The sequence below is a fragment of the Nycticebus coucang genome, chromosome 14 (genome assembly GCF_027406575.1).
Source record: "Nycticebus coucang isolate mNycCou1 chromosome 14, mNycCou1.pri, whole genome shotgun sequence".
Lineage (NCBI taxonomy): Eukaryota > Metazoa > Chordata > Mammalia > Primates > Lorisidae > Nycticebus > Nycticebus coucang.
In genome coordinates this window covers 12,530,991-12,548,933 of record NC_069793.1, presented here as the reverse complement: position 1 = coordinate 12,548,933, position 17,943 = coordinate 12,530,991, and the positions used below count along the sequence as shown (strand labels likewise).

At 40.5% G+C, this 17,943-nt stretch overlaps 1 protein-coding gene across 1 annotated transcript in view; it reads left to right on the top strand.

The window, feature by feature from the left end:
• MS4A13 (membrane spanning 4-domains A13) overlaps positions 1–17,943 on the top strand; it is a 103,800-nt gene that overhangs the window by 45,271 nt on the left and 40,586 nt on the right. The window lies entirely within an intron of this gene.

The window sequence follows — 17,943 nt, the reverse complement described above, 5'->3', positions numbered from 1 at the left end:
TATAAAATCATAGGTGTGTACATTAATGCAATCATGGGGCACCATGCACTGGTCTTATACACAATTTGAAATATTTTCATCAAACTGGTTAACATAGCCTTCCTGGCATTTTCTTTGTTATTGTATTAAGACATTTATATTCTACATTTAGTAAGTATCACATGTACCCTTGTAAGATGCACCATAGGTGTAGTCCCACCAATTACCCTCCCTCCACCCAACCTCCCCCCTCCCCTCCCATCCCCTCTCTTTCCCCTTTCCCCTTTCCAAATGTTCTTAGGTTATAATTGTGTTATAGCTTTCATATGAAAGCCATAAATTGGTTTCACAGTAGGACTGAGTACATTGGATACTTTTTCTTCCATTCCTGAGATACTTTCCTAAGAAGAATATGTTCCAGTTCCATCCATGTAAACATGATAGAGGTAAAGTCTCCATCTTTCTTTAAGACTACATAATATTCCATGGTGTACATGTACCACAATTTGCTAGTCCATTCGTGGGTCGATGGGCACTTGGGCTTCTTCCATGACTTAGCAATTATTGCACTTGGGCTGCAATAAACATTCTGGTACAAATACCTTTGTTATAATGTGATTTTTGGTCTTCTGGATATATACCTAGTAGAGGAATTGTAGGATCAAATGGCAGGTCTATTTTTAGATCTCTAAGTGTTCTCCAAACATCTTTCCAAAAGGAACGTACTAGTTTGCGTTCCCACCAGCAGTGCAGAACTGTTCCCTTTTCTCCACATCCACACCAACATCTCTGGTTTGGGGATTTTGTGATGTGGGCTAATCTTACTGGAGTTAGATGATATCTCAAAGTAGTTTTGATTTGCATTTCTCTGATGATTAAGGATGATGAGCATTTTTTCATATGTCTGTAGGTGGTGCACCTGTCTTCTTCAGAGAATTTTCTCTTCAAGTCCCTTGCCCATCCTAAGATGGGATCACTTGTTCTTTTTTGGCTAATATGTTTGAGTTTTCTGTGGATTCTGGTTATTAAACTTTTGTTGGAGACATAACCTGCAAATATCTTCTCCTATTCTGAGGGCTGTCTGCTTGCTTTACTTACTGTGTTTTTGGCTGTGCAGAAGCTTTTTAGCTTGATTAGGTCCCAGTAGTGTATTTTTGAAGCTGCTTCAATTGCCTGGAGGGGTCCTCTTAATAAAATATTCGCCCAAGCCAATTTCTTCAAGAGTTTTCCTTTTGGCACAGTAACTGAGATAACGCCGGAAAGGCTATGTTAACCACTGTGATAAAAATGTGTCAAATGGTTTATGAAGTGAGTGTATGATGCCCCATAATCATATCATTGTATACAGTTATGATTTAATAAAAAAAAATAAAATAAAATAAAAAAGAGTTTTCCCTACACTTTCTTCTAGTGTTTTTATAGTTTCATGTCTTAAGTTTAAATCTTTAATCCAGTGAGAGTCTATCTTAGTTAATGGTGAAAGGTGTGGGTCCAGTTTCAGTCTTCCACAGGTTGCCAGCCAGTTCACCCAGCACCATTTGTTAAATATGGAATCTTTTCCCCACTGAATGTTTTTAATTGGCTTGTCAAGGATCAAATAACTGGGTTCATCTCTTGCGTCTCTGTATGTTTCTTACAACTACCTCTCTGTTTTTCTGCCAGTACCATGCTGTTTTGATCACTATTGATTTATAGTGTAGTCTGAGGTCTGGTAGTGTGATTCCTCTTGCTTTGTTTTTATTTCTGAGTAATGTCTTGGCTATTTGAGGTTTTTTCTGATTCCATATAAAACAAAGTATTATTTTTTTTGAAATCTTTAAAGTATGACAGTGGAGCTTTAATGGGATTGCATTAAAATCGTATAATGCTTTGGATAGTATGGACATTTTAACAATGTTGATTCTTCCCAGCCATGAGCATGATATATCTTTCCCTTTGTTAACATCTTCAGCTATTTCTTTTCTTAGAGTTTCATCGCTGTCTTTATAGAGATCTTTCATGTCCTTTGTTAGATGAAATATTTCATCATCTTTGGCACTACTGTGACTGGAATAGAGTCCTTGACTGTTTTTTCAGCTTGACTATTGTTGGTACATATAAAGGCTACCAATTTATGAGTGTTGATTTTCTAACCTGAGATACTGCTATATTCCTTGATCATTTTGAAAAGTTTTGTAGTAGAATCCCTGGTGATTTCCAGATATACAATCATATCACCTGTGAAGAGTGAAAGTTTGATCTCTTCTGACCCTATATGGATACCCTTGATCACCTTTTCTTCCTTAATTGTGATGGCTAAAACTTCCATTACAATGTTAAAGAGCAATGGAGACAATGGGCAACCTTGCCTTGTTCCTGATCTGAGTGGAAATGATTTCACTTTAATTCCATTCAATACGATATTGGCTATGGGTTTGCTGTAGATGGCCTCTATCAGTTTAAGAAATGTCCCTCCTATGCCAATTTTCTTAAGTGTTTTGATCATGAAATGATACTGGATATTATCAAAAGCTTTTTCTGCATAAATTGAGAGAATCATGTGGTCTTTGTTTTTTAATTTGTTTATGTGATGAATTATATTTATAGATTTACGTATATTGAATCAGCCTTGAGACACTGGGATAAAATGCACTTGGTCATGGTGTATAATATGTTTGATATGTTGCTGGATTTTGTTTGTTAGGATCTAGTTGAATATTTTTGCATCCATATTCATTAGTGATATTGGTCTATAATTTTCTTTTCTTGTTGGGTCTTTTCCTGGTTTGGGGATCAAGGTGATGTTTGCTTCATAGAATGTGCACGGTAGTATTCCCTCTTTTTCTATATTTTGGAAAATGTTGAGTAATATAGGTACTAGTTCCTCTGTAAAGGTTTGGTAGAATTCTGATGTGATGACATCTGGTTCCGGGCTTTTCTTTTTAGGGAGATTTTGTATAGTTGTTGCTATTTCAGAACTTGATATAGGCCTGTTCAACATTCCCACTTGATTCTAGCTAAGTCTTGGAAGGTGACGTCCTTCCAAACTTATAGGTCAATTTCCTTCAGATTTTCATATTTCTGAGAATAAAGTTTCTTGTAATATTCATTAAGGATTTGTTGAATTTCTGAGGAGTCTGTTGTTATTTTGTCTTTCCCATTTCTAGTTGATGAAATTAGAGATTTTACTCTTTTTATCCTGGTTAGCTTAGTCAAAGGTTTATCTATTTTATTGACCTTTTCAAAAAACCAACTTTTTGATTTATTGATCTGTTGTATAATTCTTTCGTTTTCCATTTCATTTAATTCTGCTCTAATTTTGGTTATTTATTTTCTTCTGATGGGTTTGGGATTGGAATGTTCTTTCTTTTCCAGTTGCTTGAGATGTCCCATTAAGTTGTTAACTTCCTCTCTGTTCTATTGAGGAAGGCTTGCAGTGCTATAAATTTCCCTCTTAGGACTGCCTTTGCAGTATCCCAGAGGTTCGAATAATTCATGTCTTCATTATCATTTTGTTCCAAAAATTTGGTAATTTCCTTCTTAATCTCATCTATGATCCAGCTATCATTCAAGATAAGGTTATTTAGCTTCCATGCTTTTGTATGAGTATGCAGATTCCTGTTGTTACTGAGTTCAACTTTTATTCCATGGTGTTCCAAGAAGATGCAAGAAATAATTTCTATTCCTTTAAATTATTTCCTTTAATTTGAGGTTAATAATTGAAATCTCATCATGTTGAGTGTTACCCTTAACAAATATGAAGTGACCATTCTTATCCTTCCTTACTTTTGTTGGTTTAAAGCCTATTGTATCTGCAAATAGAATCACAACCCCTACTTTTTTCTGATATCCATTTGCCTGAAATATAGATGACCATCCCTTTACCCTGAGTCTATATTCATCTTTGAAGGTAAAATGAGATTCTTGCATGCAGCAAATATCTGACCTCAGTTTTTGTATCCAGTCAGCCAACCTGTGCCTCTTTAGAGGACAATTTAAACCATTCACATTAATTGACAATACTAATAAGCCTGGTAGAATTTTGGGTATCAAGTTTTTTGAAAGTCCAGTGGACATTTTAATCCTTTCACCACTGTGGAAGTTGGAATTTGATCAAAAGTTTCTGAGTGAGTTTACTTTTGTGGTGGAGAATTGCTCTGGTCAATATGGAGGATAGGTCTGAGAATATCCTGCAGAGCTGGTTTAGTTATGGCAAATTTCTGCAACATGTGAATATCATTAAAATATTTAATTTCTCCATCATAGATGAAACTCATTTTAGCTGGATACAGGATTTTGGTTTGAAATTTATTTTGTTTTAGGAGATTAAAAGTCAATGACCACCCTCTTCTAGCTTGAAAGATTTCAGCAGAGAGATCTGCAGTCATTCTCATCATCTTCCCCTTGTAGGTTATGGTTTTCTATGTCTGGCTGCTTTCAGAATTTTCTCATTCATATTAACTTTAGTGAAGTTAATTATGATGTGCCTGGGGGGTGTCTTATTCAGGTTGAGTCATGATGGGGTTCTGAAACTGTCTGCTATCTGAATTTCAGAATCTCTTTGCATGCCTGGAAAGTTCTCATTCATAATTTCATGAAGAAGAGCCTCTGTGCCTTGTGAAGCCACTTCATTACCTTCAGAGATTCCTATGAGGAGAATATTAGTTTTCTTCAAATTATTCCAGAGCTCTCTGAGAGAATGATCCATTTTTGCTCTCCATTTCTCTTCCTCTTTGAGAGTTTGGGAACATTCAAAAGCTTTGTCTTCAATGTCAGAAATCCTTTTTTCTGCTTGCTCCATTCTGTTACTGAGGGATTCTACTGTATTTTTTCAGATCTTTGAGGCTGCAAATTCTTGTCTCAATGTGTCAAAATCTTTGTTGATTTTTGTCTTTGAATTCATTGAATTCTTGAGACAACTTTTGAAATGCTCCTCAAATTTCTAATTCCAACTTTTCCCCTATTCTATTAATCTTGTTTGCAATCCAAATTCTGAATTTGATTTCTGACATCTAGGCCATCTGTTTATCAATGGGATCTTCAGGTGTGTCTGCCATATCTTTCCTTTGGGGGGTTGATCTACTCTGGTTATCCATGTTACCGGAGTTTTTCCACTGATTCCACCCCATGGTTATTTTACACCTTTTGACTAGATGAGCAGATAAAGAGAAGCTGGGTTGGGGCCTCCAGGAGTAATGACTATCCAGCCCTTTGCCCAAAAGCTGGGACTGGTGTCTGTACCTTTTCCCCTGGAGCTTTGCCAAGGACCCATATAGTGCTACAGCCTGAGAAACTGGGGACCTGCTTGGTGTGGTGGGGCTAAGTGTCTCTGTCTTGTTTTCAGCTGATCTCTTTCCTACCCTAGTGAATCAGATACTCTGGGTTGAAGTCTCAGATGTGGAGAAATGCCAGGAAGTAAGTCACCCCACCCCCCCACAGAGAAAAGGAAATCAAACCTTCCAAACCAATTGGAAAAGGGAAATCAAAATCTTCCCACAACCATACACTCAGGGTACCACTTGGATAGTCCTTGGGTGATTGGCCCAGTTCAAGACATGCAAATCAATTGTCTCAGTAAGCACCTGTCTCAGGTGGGAGACTTCAAAAGGTCTCCAGCAACTAGATAGCAGGTGTCTGCTCACAGCTCAAGTATGATTTGCTCCGGTGCTCCATGAGGTCAGAAGGACCCACCCAGCAAATAAATTAGTCTGGGAAGATTGATGCCTCCTTCCTCACCTTGCACCTCTGTCATACCCAGTCACTGATAACCCTTCAGGTTCCCTTGAATGAGCAGATGCTCCAGGGGATTGCACCTGCCTGATTCACAGGCAGATCTATGTCTCCTCAGCCAGGCTACTGCTCTCTGCCAGTAGCCAGCAGGAGGAGTGAGGCCTGACAACCTCGGTTGCTTAATGAAGGCTGGGGCAATTCACTCAGTTCCAGCCCCACCCCTGATTGATGTTGCTAACAGAACAGAACAACTTCGCAGAATTTGTTTCTGTCCCAGCTGTATACCCCTGTGAATCAGACACTGTTTGAGTTCACAGAAACTGTGACTCAGGCCCAGTATGTACTGCTGCCTGGCCTCAGCTACAGTTTGTGTTGGGGTGCCGGTTAGGGCTCACACTCAGCTATTAGCTCCAGCCTCTGCCTGCCCGCCTTTGTCTCAGCTGTGATCCCCTGAAGGCTGGGTGCATCTTAGGCTCAGTAAGGCAGTCCTCTGGGTCAGCCCCACCCTGAGAGTCTGCTGGCTCTGCGCATGCTTATTCTAGTCCCTGCGCTCCACCCAGGCTGGTACCGCCTCAGGCATACCCTGTACTCATGGGGCCTGCATTTCCGTCCCAGATCTGTTTCACCAGTGGCTGCCACCAGAGAAGATGCCTGGACTCCTCTGGTTGCCCAGAGAGACAGGGGATGTGACTCCGGAATATCCCCAGGGGTGCGAGCCCTATTGTTCCCGCCATGACTGCTGCTCTGTGCCTCGGGGCACCGCCGCTCCTATATGGTTCCCTCTCAGCTGACCATCTTCTCCCTACTCCCCGGCTGCAGAATCAGCACTGACCAGCAGCAGTCCATGCCCTGTTCATACCTCTCGAGAAAATACCCAAGAATCTGGAATCCATGGGGGACAGGCTTCCAGACCTTGGGGTGAGAGTGGAGGATAATGCTGCGAGTTCAGAATTGCAGGTAGAGAATATGTACAGTTTTATACAGTTTTATGCCTGGCAGAAGAGTACCATGGCACCCTAGTATGGGAAGTAGGTCCAGTTTTTAGAGGGTCTCTCCCGTGGGATAATATGGGAGGACTTTTGAACTCTGCTTGATTGTTTGTAGAAACTGTACTGTGAGCCATTCTCATGGGGGAGGAGACTCCCATCTGCTTGGCAATGGATTTTGTACCTTTTTTTGTATCCTTGGGGTCTCAGCTCGCCTCAGCAGGGTTGATGTGCATTCTTCAACCTTCTCTCTTGGCTCAGCTCCAGTCCACTAGGTTACTTGCTAAACTTCTGTCCTTTAACTCACCTTCTGGATGGGAGCCTCTGTGGAAAGCTGGCTCCAGTCAGCCATCTTGCCTCTGCCCCCCAATGTACTGATTTCATATAGAATTAGAAGCATTTACATCACACTGGTTAATATATACCTCATCTTGTTTACTTAATTATGTGTTAAGACACTTAAACTCTATACTTAATAGATCTCACATGTACCCTTGCATTATGCACCATAGGTGTGATCCCACTATTCATCCTCCCTCGATCTGACACCTTCCTCCTCTCCCAACCCTCCATCCTCCCTCCTTCATCCTAGGTCATAGTTGTGATCTATTCTTCATATGAAAGAGTGAGTGATTGTAAATTGGTTTCATAAATGTACTGAGCACACTGGATATTCTTTCTTCCATTCTTGAGATACTTTACTAAGTAGGATATGTTCCAGCTCCATCCGTGTAAATGTAAAAGAGGTAAAGTCTCCATCTTTTTTAAGGCTGCATAGTAGTCCATGGTATACATATGCCACAATTTATTAATCTATTCATGGATCATTGGGCACTTGGGCTTCTTCCATGACTTGCTATTATGAATTGAGCTGCGATGAACAATCTGGTGCAAATATCTTTGTTATAAAGTGATTTTTGGTCCTTTAGATATACACCTAGTAGAGAAATTGAATTGAGGGCTGCTGGGGTTGTAATTAACCAGCCCTTTACTAAGGAACTGGGACTGGTGATTGTAGCTTTTACCCTGGAACTTTACAAAGGTCCCATTCAGTACTACAGCCTGAAACTCTGGGTACCTGCTTGGTGTGGTAGGGCTAGATGACTCTGACCTGTATTCAGCTAGTCTCTGTCCAAATAGTGAATCAGTGGCTTTGGGCTGAAATCTCAGCTGTGGAGATATGTAAGCAACTAAAACAGCACACATACACACACACACACACATATACACACACACACACAGGTGAGAACTGGAAGAGAAGAATCCCACACTCCCACAACAACACAACCAGGGTACAAAATTAGTGGGTCCTGGCGTGATTGGCCCAGGTCAAATGTTTCAAACCAATTGTCCCAGTCCACACAATCACTGATCAGGTGGGAGAGTTCAAAAGGTCTTCAGCATCTAGGCAGCAGGGGTCCCCTATCAGCTCAAGTGTAACTCACTCTGGTGCTCTGTGGAGTCAGAAAGACCCACCCAGCAAAATAGTCCAGGGAGGCTGGTGTCACCTTCCCCACCCTGCACCTCCATCACATCCAGGCACTGGTAGCCCCACAGGACTGTGGCTCAGTTCCCTCCAATGAGCAAATGCACCAGAGATTTGGGCCTGCCAGAGTCAAAGGGAAATCAATGCCTTGTCAGCCAAAGCGACCACCCTTTGCCACCAGCTGGCTGTGGGAGTTGAAGTCTGATTACCTTGGATGCTTGATGGAAACTGGGGAGTGTTCCACCAGAGCTAGTTCCAAACCAGAGGTCAAAAAAGCAGCAAATGTTTTTCACCCTCAGAGACCGTGCCTCTGCCCCAGCCACTCTGCTCCTCTAGTATCTCTGCAATGCTAAATCTTGCTCCCTCCGGCAGTCCACAAAATTGGGGAGGTGTCTCTCTGAAATTTGACCCTAGCGGGATCGCTCTATTAATGCTGCTGCTAGGTGGGAGGTGTCTCCACTCGGTTCCCACACTTCAGTTGTTCCTGAGCCTCCCCTGCTGAGTTGCTCTTTCTCAGAGCCAAGCCAGACACCTTCCCCCCTTTCTGCACTGTTACTGGATTCACAGTTATAGTGTAGTTCCACTATCTCAGACCATGCAATGCCCAGGCTTACCTAAGAACCATGAATGTTCTGGTCTCTGCAGGTGTTGGACATCTAGACTGCCAAGCCAGGGGGAAGAGTGGACTGGTAGTTCAAAGTGGCAGGGAAAATATTTGTTCAGCCTTCATGCCAGACAAGAGAATGCCCAGCCTCACAGCAGGGACACTCTGGAGAAGGAGTCCCAGCTTCCAACAACTCACTCCTGCGGGGTGAGAGAAGAGGACCTCAGTTCACCACTGACTAGTAGAGATATCACAGCAAGCAAGCAAGCAACTCTCTTGGGGGAGGGGACAGACATGCATCCTCATCCTTTGGGGTGGGTTCTGTACCTGAAATTTATTTCCTTGGAGTTGCAGTTTGCCTCAGCAGAGAAGACATGTAATTATCGGTCTCTTCTCAGCTTGGTGCCCACCCTTCAGCTTCGTTGGGTTCTTTCTGGCCATTATCTCTCCTTCTGGATGGGAGCTTCTGTTGAAAGCTGGCTTCAGTTGGCTATTATCCCCCACTCTCCTTTGCACTTGTTGAATGTAAAAAGTGGAGTTAGGAAAAATAGCCAACCTGAGGTTTTAGCAGAACACAGGCACATTGAAACAAAACAAACTAATAGACAAACAGAAAACCAATCAGACACACAAACAAACAATCAAAAACAAAAACAAACACACATACACACACACAAAAAAAAAAAAAAAACTTGAATAGCCTGATGTATGCACTCTCAGCAACCATAAGAGGAAGGGGAGGGCTCAGTGCCCATAGCCCAGTGGCCAGAGCACCAACCACACACACCAGAGCTGGCGGGCTTGAACCCAGCCCAGGGCCTGCCAAACAACAATGACAACCACAACCAAAAAAACAGGCTGGTACTGTGGTGGGCACCTGCAGCCCCAGCCACCTGAGGGGCTGAGGCTAGAGAACCACTCAGCCCAAGAGAGTTAGACGTTGCTGTGAGCTGCAATGCCACAGCACTCCACCAAGGGCTACATAGTGAAACTCTGTCAAAAAAGGCCGGGGGGGAGCAGAGGAAAAAATAATAATAATAATTTTTTAAACTTTAACAATAAGTCCTACCAGAAAGAAGAAAGTGGGGGAAGCAAAATGAACAAGCAAAGAGAGAAAAAAAAAACAACAAAATTATATATATATATATAATATATATTATATATTATGTACATATATATATATTATATATACATAAGACTATATATATGCCGTAGGGATCAACTTTAGTAGGAATATATTTATGTTGCAATATACTTTCTGGACACCAGGTGGTGCCGTGAGTGGTTTCCAGGTTTATACCTATCTCCCGGCTTAAATGTTCTTGGTGTTAGCCTGATTACCGGCTTAACGCCTAGACCTCGCAGAACTGCTGATTCCACCAATCTCAAAAAATCTTCACAGGCAGATTTCCCAAATTCTCCCTGCAACAGTTCCCATGAAGTGCGGGATACCCTGGGCCAGTTCACAGTGTAGGATGACTGTCTGCAGCTGAGACTCAAATCGCTGTGCCTGGCCCCAGCAGAAAGACAGAATCTTTCCTGTCTCAGTATCTCTCCTGCCACTTAACGGTGGTGGTGCCACACCAGATGGCACCCCACTCTGGCCACCTAATTCCTCTCGGGAGTCCACACTTCGCCCATCTTTCCACATACTACCTAGTTTCCCCATGAACTGGGAACTGTAATCCTCTGTGGTGGGGCTGGTTGCTACCACTGCCACCCCACAGCCACTACAGCTGTGGGGCGAAAACTTTCCTGGCAGTCTCTGCAGCTCCAGATTACACTCCAAGTCAGCAGTCCACCAACTCGCTGCACACCCCAAACTGCCACTCTACACCAATATTTCATGCCGGGAATGATATAGCCCACTCACTCACCTGTTGTTCCAGGAGAGCTGAGCTAAATGTCCTTCCCATCTTCCATCATGCTCTGCCTCCCCTATAACATTTTTAGAAGAAAGCAAGTAAGCATAGGAGAAAGTATTTGGTACCTATAAATTGATGGAACTTCTAAAAATTAAAGTACTTTTGTTCTGTGCAAGACCCTGTTAGAAAGATGGAATGACAAGCTATAGTCTGGGAGGAAATGCTTATAAACCACATATCTGACAAAGGATTTATATCTAGAATATATTTTTTTAATTCTCAAAACTCATCGGTATACAAAAACACAAATGATCCAATTTTAAAACCACCAGAAGATATACAGGTGGCAAATAAGCATGTAGAAAGACATTCAGCATCATTAGCCATCAGATAAATGCAAGCTAAGATCACAATGAGATATGACTACCTGTCTTGCAGGGCCATCCAACCTTTTATTTTCTCTGCTTGATAGTGGAAGGATAGGAGTTGTCTTGGGCCATACATTAAATAGACAAAGACTAATGAAAGCCGATTAGAGAAAAAAAAAAAAAAAAAGGCCATGCATACTTTTCATGATGTCTGACACCACAGAGAAGAAAAAAGAAAAGTCTTAACAAAATCAGCATATGGCCTGGGGGCCACAGGTTGGCCATCTCTATTAGAACAACTAAACTGAAAAGCTGAATTTATGAAGAAGACACCACTGGCATTTGCAGCAACAACAAAAATAAATAAATGGGACCTGATCACATTAAAAAGCTTCTGCACATCTAAGGACACAATCAACAAAGCAAATAGATAACTTTCAGAATGCGAGAAGATATTCACATGTTATGAATCTGACAAAGGGCTAATAACCAGAATCTACCAGATTAAGCAAATCAACAACAAAAGAACAAACAACTCCATTAATCATTGGGTAAGAGACATGAACAGAATCTTTTCCCAAAAGGACAGACAAATGGCCAACAAGCACATGAAAAATGATTATCATCCCTTATCATCAGAGAAATGCAGATTGAAAACACTGTGAGATATCACCTAACCTCAGTGAGAATAGCTCACATCACAAGGTCCCAAAGCTGCAGGTGCTGGAATTCAGTCATAAAAAAGATGGAGACTTTGCATCTTTTGTATTTACACAGATGGATTTGGAAAACATTCTCCTAAGTAGAGTATCTCAAGAATAGAAAAGCAAGCATCCCATGTATTCAGTTCTATGTTAAAACTAGTAGATCAATAACTACAGGCCCAAATGAAAGAAACACACAATTAAATTCAAGAAGCTGGGCTGGGGGTAGTTCAGTAAGTTCCCACCTAATGGGTACAATATAGGGGTATATCCCACACTTCCTGGATAAAAGTCTCAACTTCAACTTGGACTTTACCTTACAAATGCAAACAATGTAACCTAATCATATGTACCATCATATTAATCCAGAAAAAAAAATGTAACAACTAAAATGAGAAATTCTAACAATGCCAAATACTGGAGACAATGTAGAGAAAATGGATCTCTCTTACATTGCTATTTAGAACACAAAAATGATATAGCCACTTTGGAAAGAGTTTGACAGATTCTTTATATACTAAACATATACTTACCATTAAACTCAGCAAGTGCACTCCAGGGCATTTTTCCTGGAGAACTGAAAACTGATGTCTACAAAACTATACATTACTATTCACAGCATCTTTGTCATGGCCCCCAAACTGGAAACTATCAAAATGCTACTAAATAGCTGAACTGTTAAACAAACTATAGTCATTTATATCATGGAATACTACTCAGAAATAAAAAAGGAACAAGCTATATGAATATGCAAAACAACTTGATAGATTTTAAGGATATTCTGCTGAATGGAGAAAGCCAATCCCAAAAGGTACATACTGAATTATTCCATTCATAAAACACTCTCAAAATGAAAAAAAAAAAAGTGTAGATATGGAAAACAAATTATTGACTACAAGAATACCAGAAGTTAAAGATTGGGGAAGGGAGAGTTATCATAAAGATACAGCATGATGGAAATCTTTGTGGTGATGGAATGATTCTGTATCTTATAGTGGTAGTTATGAAAATATAAATATGTGATAAAATGGCATAGAACTATATACACACATTATATCTGAGTCAATTACCTCATTGTGCTATTGTATTATGATAAGATGTAACCATTAGTGGATTCTATATTCAGGATTCAAGGACCTCTCTCTACTATTTTTGAAAATTCCTGTGAATCTATAATGACTTAAAAATAAGGTTTTTTTTTAAATCCTGTATCCTTTACTAAACTCAGACTTCAGAGGTGCCATTGTGCCGATCAAGAAGATGAAACTTCATAGTACAGCAGTAGTGAGAAAAATCCTATCCACCCAAATTTCCCCTTGCCTCCTCCCTCTGCCACAGCCTGTTATAAGTACCACTATATACATAGATCTATGTGGCCTCAGGGTCTGAGTGATATGTGACAGGAGTATTTCCACCAACTCTTGGCATACCCCATAATCGCATACCAGAAAGAAGCCCTTTAGAAACTTTAAGTCAAAGTTGTCCTGTGTGTTAAGACAATCTATGAGAAAAAGGTTATAAGAGCCCCCAGGCATTGTAGAAGAAATATGGTTGCAGTAAGGTAAGAGGTGCTATGTTCTGAACTCCAATACAGGTCCTTCAATTTTTCAGACTTAACTTGTGTGTTTATGTGGGGGGTGTGAATGGAAGAAGCCAGGAGATTGGCTCATTCAGCTGTGGCAGAAAAAGGCACACCTGAAAAACATCTATTTGACAACCAACTGAAAGGCACTACAGTGAAATGTTAGAAGGCTCTACATAGCATCTTAGAAAAGTCCTCCTCCTATGGCCCAGATACTACCATAGCTAACCTATGATTTCACTGGGCAGAAATTATCTGATACCCTCACACCATATAATGACCCCTTGGAAGAGTTACAGAAAACCAAGGATCCCAAAGGTTTGCTATCTTTTTTTATTTTTATTTATAAAGGGTCCAAGACTGATACAAATCACAGTTACAGATGGTATAGAGTGTGCAAAACAAAACTAAAGGTCCAAACCCCATGTTTGGTAGGATAAGAGAAGGGTAGGTAAGGTCAGAAATACCAAATCCAGTCACCTGTAGAATATAAGAGCTATTATAACATGCAGGATATGATTGTTGATCTATGGCAAAAATTGTTGACCATTCAGATCAAGGATTGTTGACCACACAAGTACTAAGTCTTGAAGAAGATCAATTCTTTTGGGGTCCTGGGTTCAGGTTGTATGACCTCAGATAAACAGGCTCCTACTATAATTTTACTGGAAATATACATAGTCATAGTAGCTACAAACTGCTCTCAAAATTATAAAAAATTCTCCTAATCTGAGTTAAATATCAATAAACCTGAAATTCTACTTTCAGGAAGGTTAGGTCATAACCTTCCTTCTCTGTAGCAACCTGTATAGCCTATGGCTAGGAGTGAGAGTTATAAGAAATACCTGTACAGCTCAATAATGGAACACTGTGGTGAAAAGGGCATGGAGAAGGATTTAGCTCTCCTACCAAGCATGAGAGCTCATGAGATGAGAGCATTGGTGAATTGGCAATCTCTACCTCTGTAGTGTTGAGAGGCACAAGATAAGCCTTATATTAGGCTGGAAGAGAAGGCTGTCAGAGGATGTGCATTCTATCACTGACCCGCTTACTCTGACTCTGTCTCCTCTCCTGCCTGCAGAATGCCAGCACAGCGTCTCTCTGCTGAAGATTACCAAGCTCTACTAAAGACTAAGATCTATCTATTCCAAGACTGCTTTACTCTCTCTAAGTCTCTCTCTCTGTATCTCTCCTCCCCCCACCCCTGCATAAGTAGATAGCCCTCAGGCATCTAAGAGAAATTGTTCTTGAGCAAGGTAGCTTAGCAGTCTGTGTCAGGAACCTAGTTAAACCTGTCCGAGACCTGGCCAGTCCCAGGCCCTGACAAGCGGTAGCAGCGGTGGGCTGTGACACTTATCCATCTTGCTTTTTTCTTGTGTCCCTTTCAAAGGTTAGACTAAAAGAGTAATGATGGTGTTCTTTTCTTCTAGGTCATACAAATAATGACTGGCTTGATGATTCTCAGCATAGGAGTACTCTGGTTGTATTTGGTTGGCTCTCAAATTGTGGCATTTGGAAAAGTGTATCTTCCTATTATAGCATTTTCAGGATACCCAATTTGGGGATCTTGGCATGTGAGTAAATAATCTAATCCCTGATTCGTTGTTCATTAATTTATTCATTACATTTAATGACTGCTTCTGAGCTAAGCAGTGTGCCAGAGTTAGAATAATGCACAATCTCGGTTCTCAAGGAGCTCAATTCTTTCATCTAGTTGTTGAAAAAGAACATATCAATATAAAAGAACTTTCATATTCTTACCCCTAACATTCTTTCATAATAACAGTCTATCCTGTTAAAGGGCCACTTATTACATCCTACTTGGATATGGGGAACAATGGAAAACCTAAAATGGTTGGTGACCATTTAACCCCTTCATATGGCATTTATCTTGCCAGTGAGCAAGAAAAAATAGGAGAGTATGATTGCTGAGGAAATATTGGGATATAGAGAACATGTGTAGGGAAAAAATGAAATGTTTATGTTCTATTAATCCAAAAAGAATGTGATATAATTGAACAGCAATTTCTAAAGTAAATTCTATTCATGTCTGAAAGTATGGCAAGTAATGTGCCATTGTCCTTAAAGGAGAATATTCCAAAAGAAGAATCTTATAATGGGTGATGAGCCATTGCCCCTGACAAAATCCTGAGTAAAAGTCATTACAATATCACATTCGAAGTTTGGTTATTCAAACAATGTTTATCAAGTATTCAATAAATACTCAATAAACACAGTTAGGCACTGTTTTAGGTACCTGAGACACAACAGAAAAAGAAAAAAAAAAATATCCTAGTCCTTAGGTAGCTTTTTGTCTAATAGGGGGTAGTGTGTGAGAAAGATGGTAAGGGCACAGAAGAATAAAGAGACTAGATTAAGGGAAACTAAACTAATCACCTGTACACTCATATTAATCTAAAATTTAAAAATAAAGTAAACATTAAGTCCCATTTTCAAAAAGAAAAGATTAAGGGAAACTAGAATTTCTGGGAAAGTGGGGAAGAGATATCTGTTATCATTTAAAACTGGATAGTTGAGTTAGAACTCACTGAAAAAAAAAGACTATTATTAATCTATTGTTCTATAACAAACCACCATAAAACCCAGTGACATACAACTGTTAGCATTTATTTCTACCCATGCAGAGGTGACAGAGATTCAGCTGATCTAGGCTAGAACTAGGCAGACTTGGCTTCAATCTTCACATATTTCTTATTCTCCTTAGACTAGCTGCAGGGGTCCTCAAACTGCGGCCCGCGGGCCACATGCGGTGGTGTGATTGTATTTGTTCCCATTTTGTTTTTTTTACTTCAAAATAAGATATGTGCAGTGTACATAGGAATTTGTTCATAGATTTTTTTTTTTAACTATAGTCCGGCCCTCCAATGGTCTGAGGGACAGCGAACTGGCCTCCTGTTTAAAAAGTTTGAGGACACCTGGACTAGTGGTTACTAGAAGCATATTCTCTTTATGAAAGGCAGAAACACAAGAGGACAAATCTAATCACCCAAGAACAGTTCACGTCTTGGCATGGGCCATGTCTGTCAAAATCTCAGCCAAAACAAATAAAATGGTCAAGTTCCAAATTAAGGAGGCAGGAAGCATAAAGCAACCACTATGAGACCATATAAGAATGTAACAAGATATTATCATTGCCTGAAATAAAAAGCTGTGACCAGCTGTTCCAACTACCATGGTGACATGACAGCAAAGACTTGAAAAAGTTACAGTTTGGGCTGCACAGATACAGGGGGAATGAACGTTACAGGACGGGAAACAGCCAGAACCAAGTCTTTCATGTCTGATGTGCCTGGAGTGTTCCTAGAAAAGTGTGGCCAGTATATTTGGAGCAAAGTGAGACACAGCAATAGTAGTAGAGGAGGTCAGAAAAATGAGGAGCCTGATAACTTAGGGCTTTGTAAGCCACTGTAAGGATTTTGGCTTTTACTATTGGTGAAATTGGAGTTATTATACTGTTTGATGAACAGAGCTTGTTATAGTCTGGCTTAAGAGTATCACTTTCGCTGCTGGGTTGAGAAAAGAATGAAGGTGGCCAAGGAGTCCTTTAGAAAGCTTCTTAAGAAATTGAGGTAAGGGCGGCGCCGGTGGCTCAGTCAGTAAGGCACCGGCCCCATATGCCGAGGGTGGCGGGTTCGGGCCCGGCCCCGGCCAAAACTGCAACCAAAAAATAGCTGGGCGTTGTGGCGGGCGCCTGTAGTCCCAGCTACTCGGGAGGCTGAGGCAAGAGAATCGCTTAAGCCCAGGAGTTGAAGGTTGCTGTGAGCTGTGTGAGGCCACGGCACTCTACCGAGGGCCATAAAGTGAGACTCTGTCTCTACAAAAAAAAAAGAAAAAAAGAAATTGAGGTAAGACTTCAACAAGGTTGGTAAGATGTGGAGTGAAGGTGGTAAAAGTAATTATTTTAGATTTGAGGGATACCAATTGAATATCCTGTTTGGGGGTGGAGTGTGAAAGAAATTAAAGATAATGCCCAAGTGTGGGTTTAAACTAACAGAAGGTATGATTTGATACTTCCCTGTAGATACTGATACAGGGAAGATCATTAATCGAATTGGTTTACAGAAGAAGACAATGAGTTTGCTTTGAACATACTGAGTGTGAGATATTTGTTTAACGTCCTTTCTTATTATTGTTTCAGGTTAATGTGAGGGTTACGTTATAATGTTTGCATTTGTTAGGTAGAGTCACTCTTATAATTGTGTCAGCCCCCAAGAGGTGTATCATAAATCCTCACATTGTGCCTATTAAGTGGGAGCAGACCCATCTCCCTCCCCCCTCCCCTCTTCCTACTCAGTCATTCTCCCACCTTCCACCTTGAATTGATTTTTCTCTTCTTTGGGCATGTATTAAATCATCTACTGGCTTCATATTAGTACTGAGTACATTGGATATTTCCTTCTCCATTCTTGTGATACTTTTACTAAGAAGAATGTTTCAACTCCATCCAGGTTAATACAAAAGATGTAAAGTCTCCATCTTTTTTAATGTCTGAATAATATTCCATGGTATATATATACCTCAGGTTGTTAATTCATTCCTAGGTTGGTGGGCATTTAGGATATTTCCACATTTTGGTGATTGTAAATTGAGCTGTGATAAACGATCCAGTGCAAATGTCCTTATGATAAAATGATTTTTT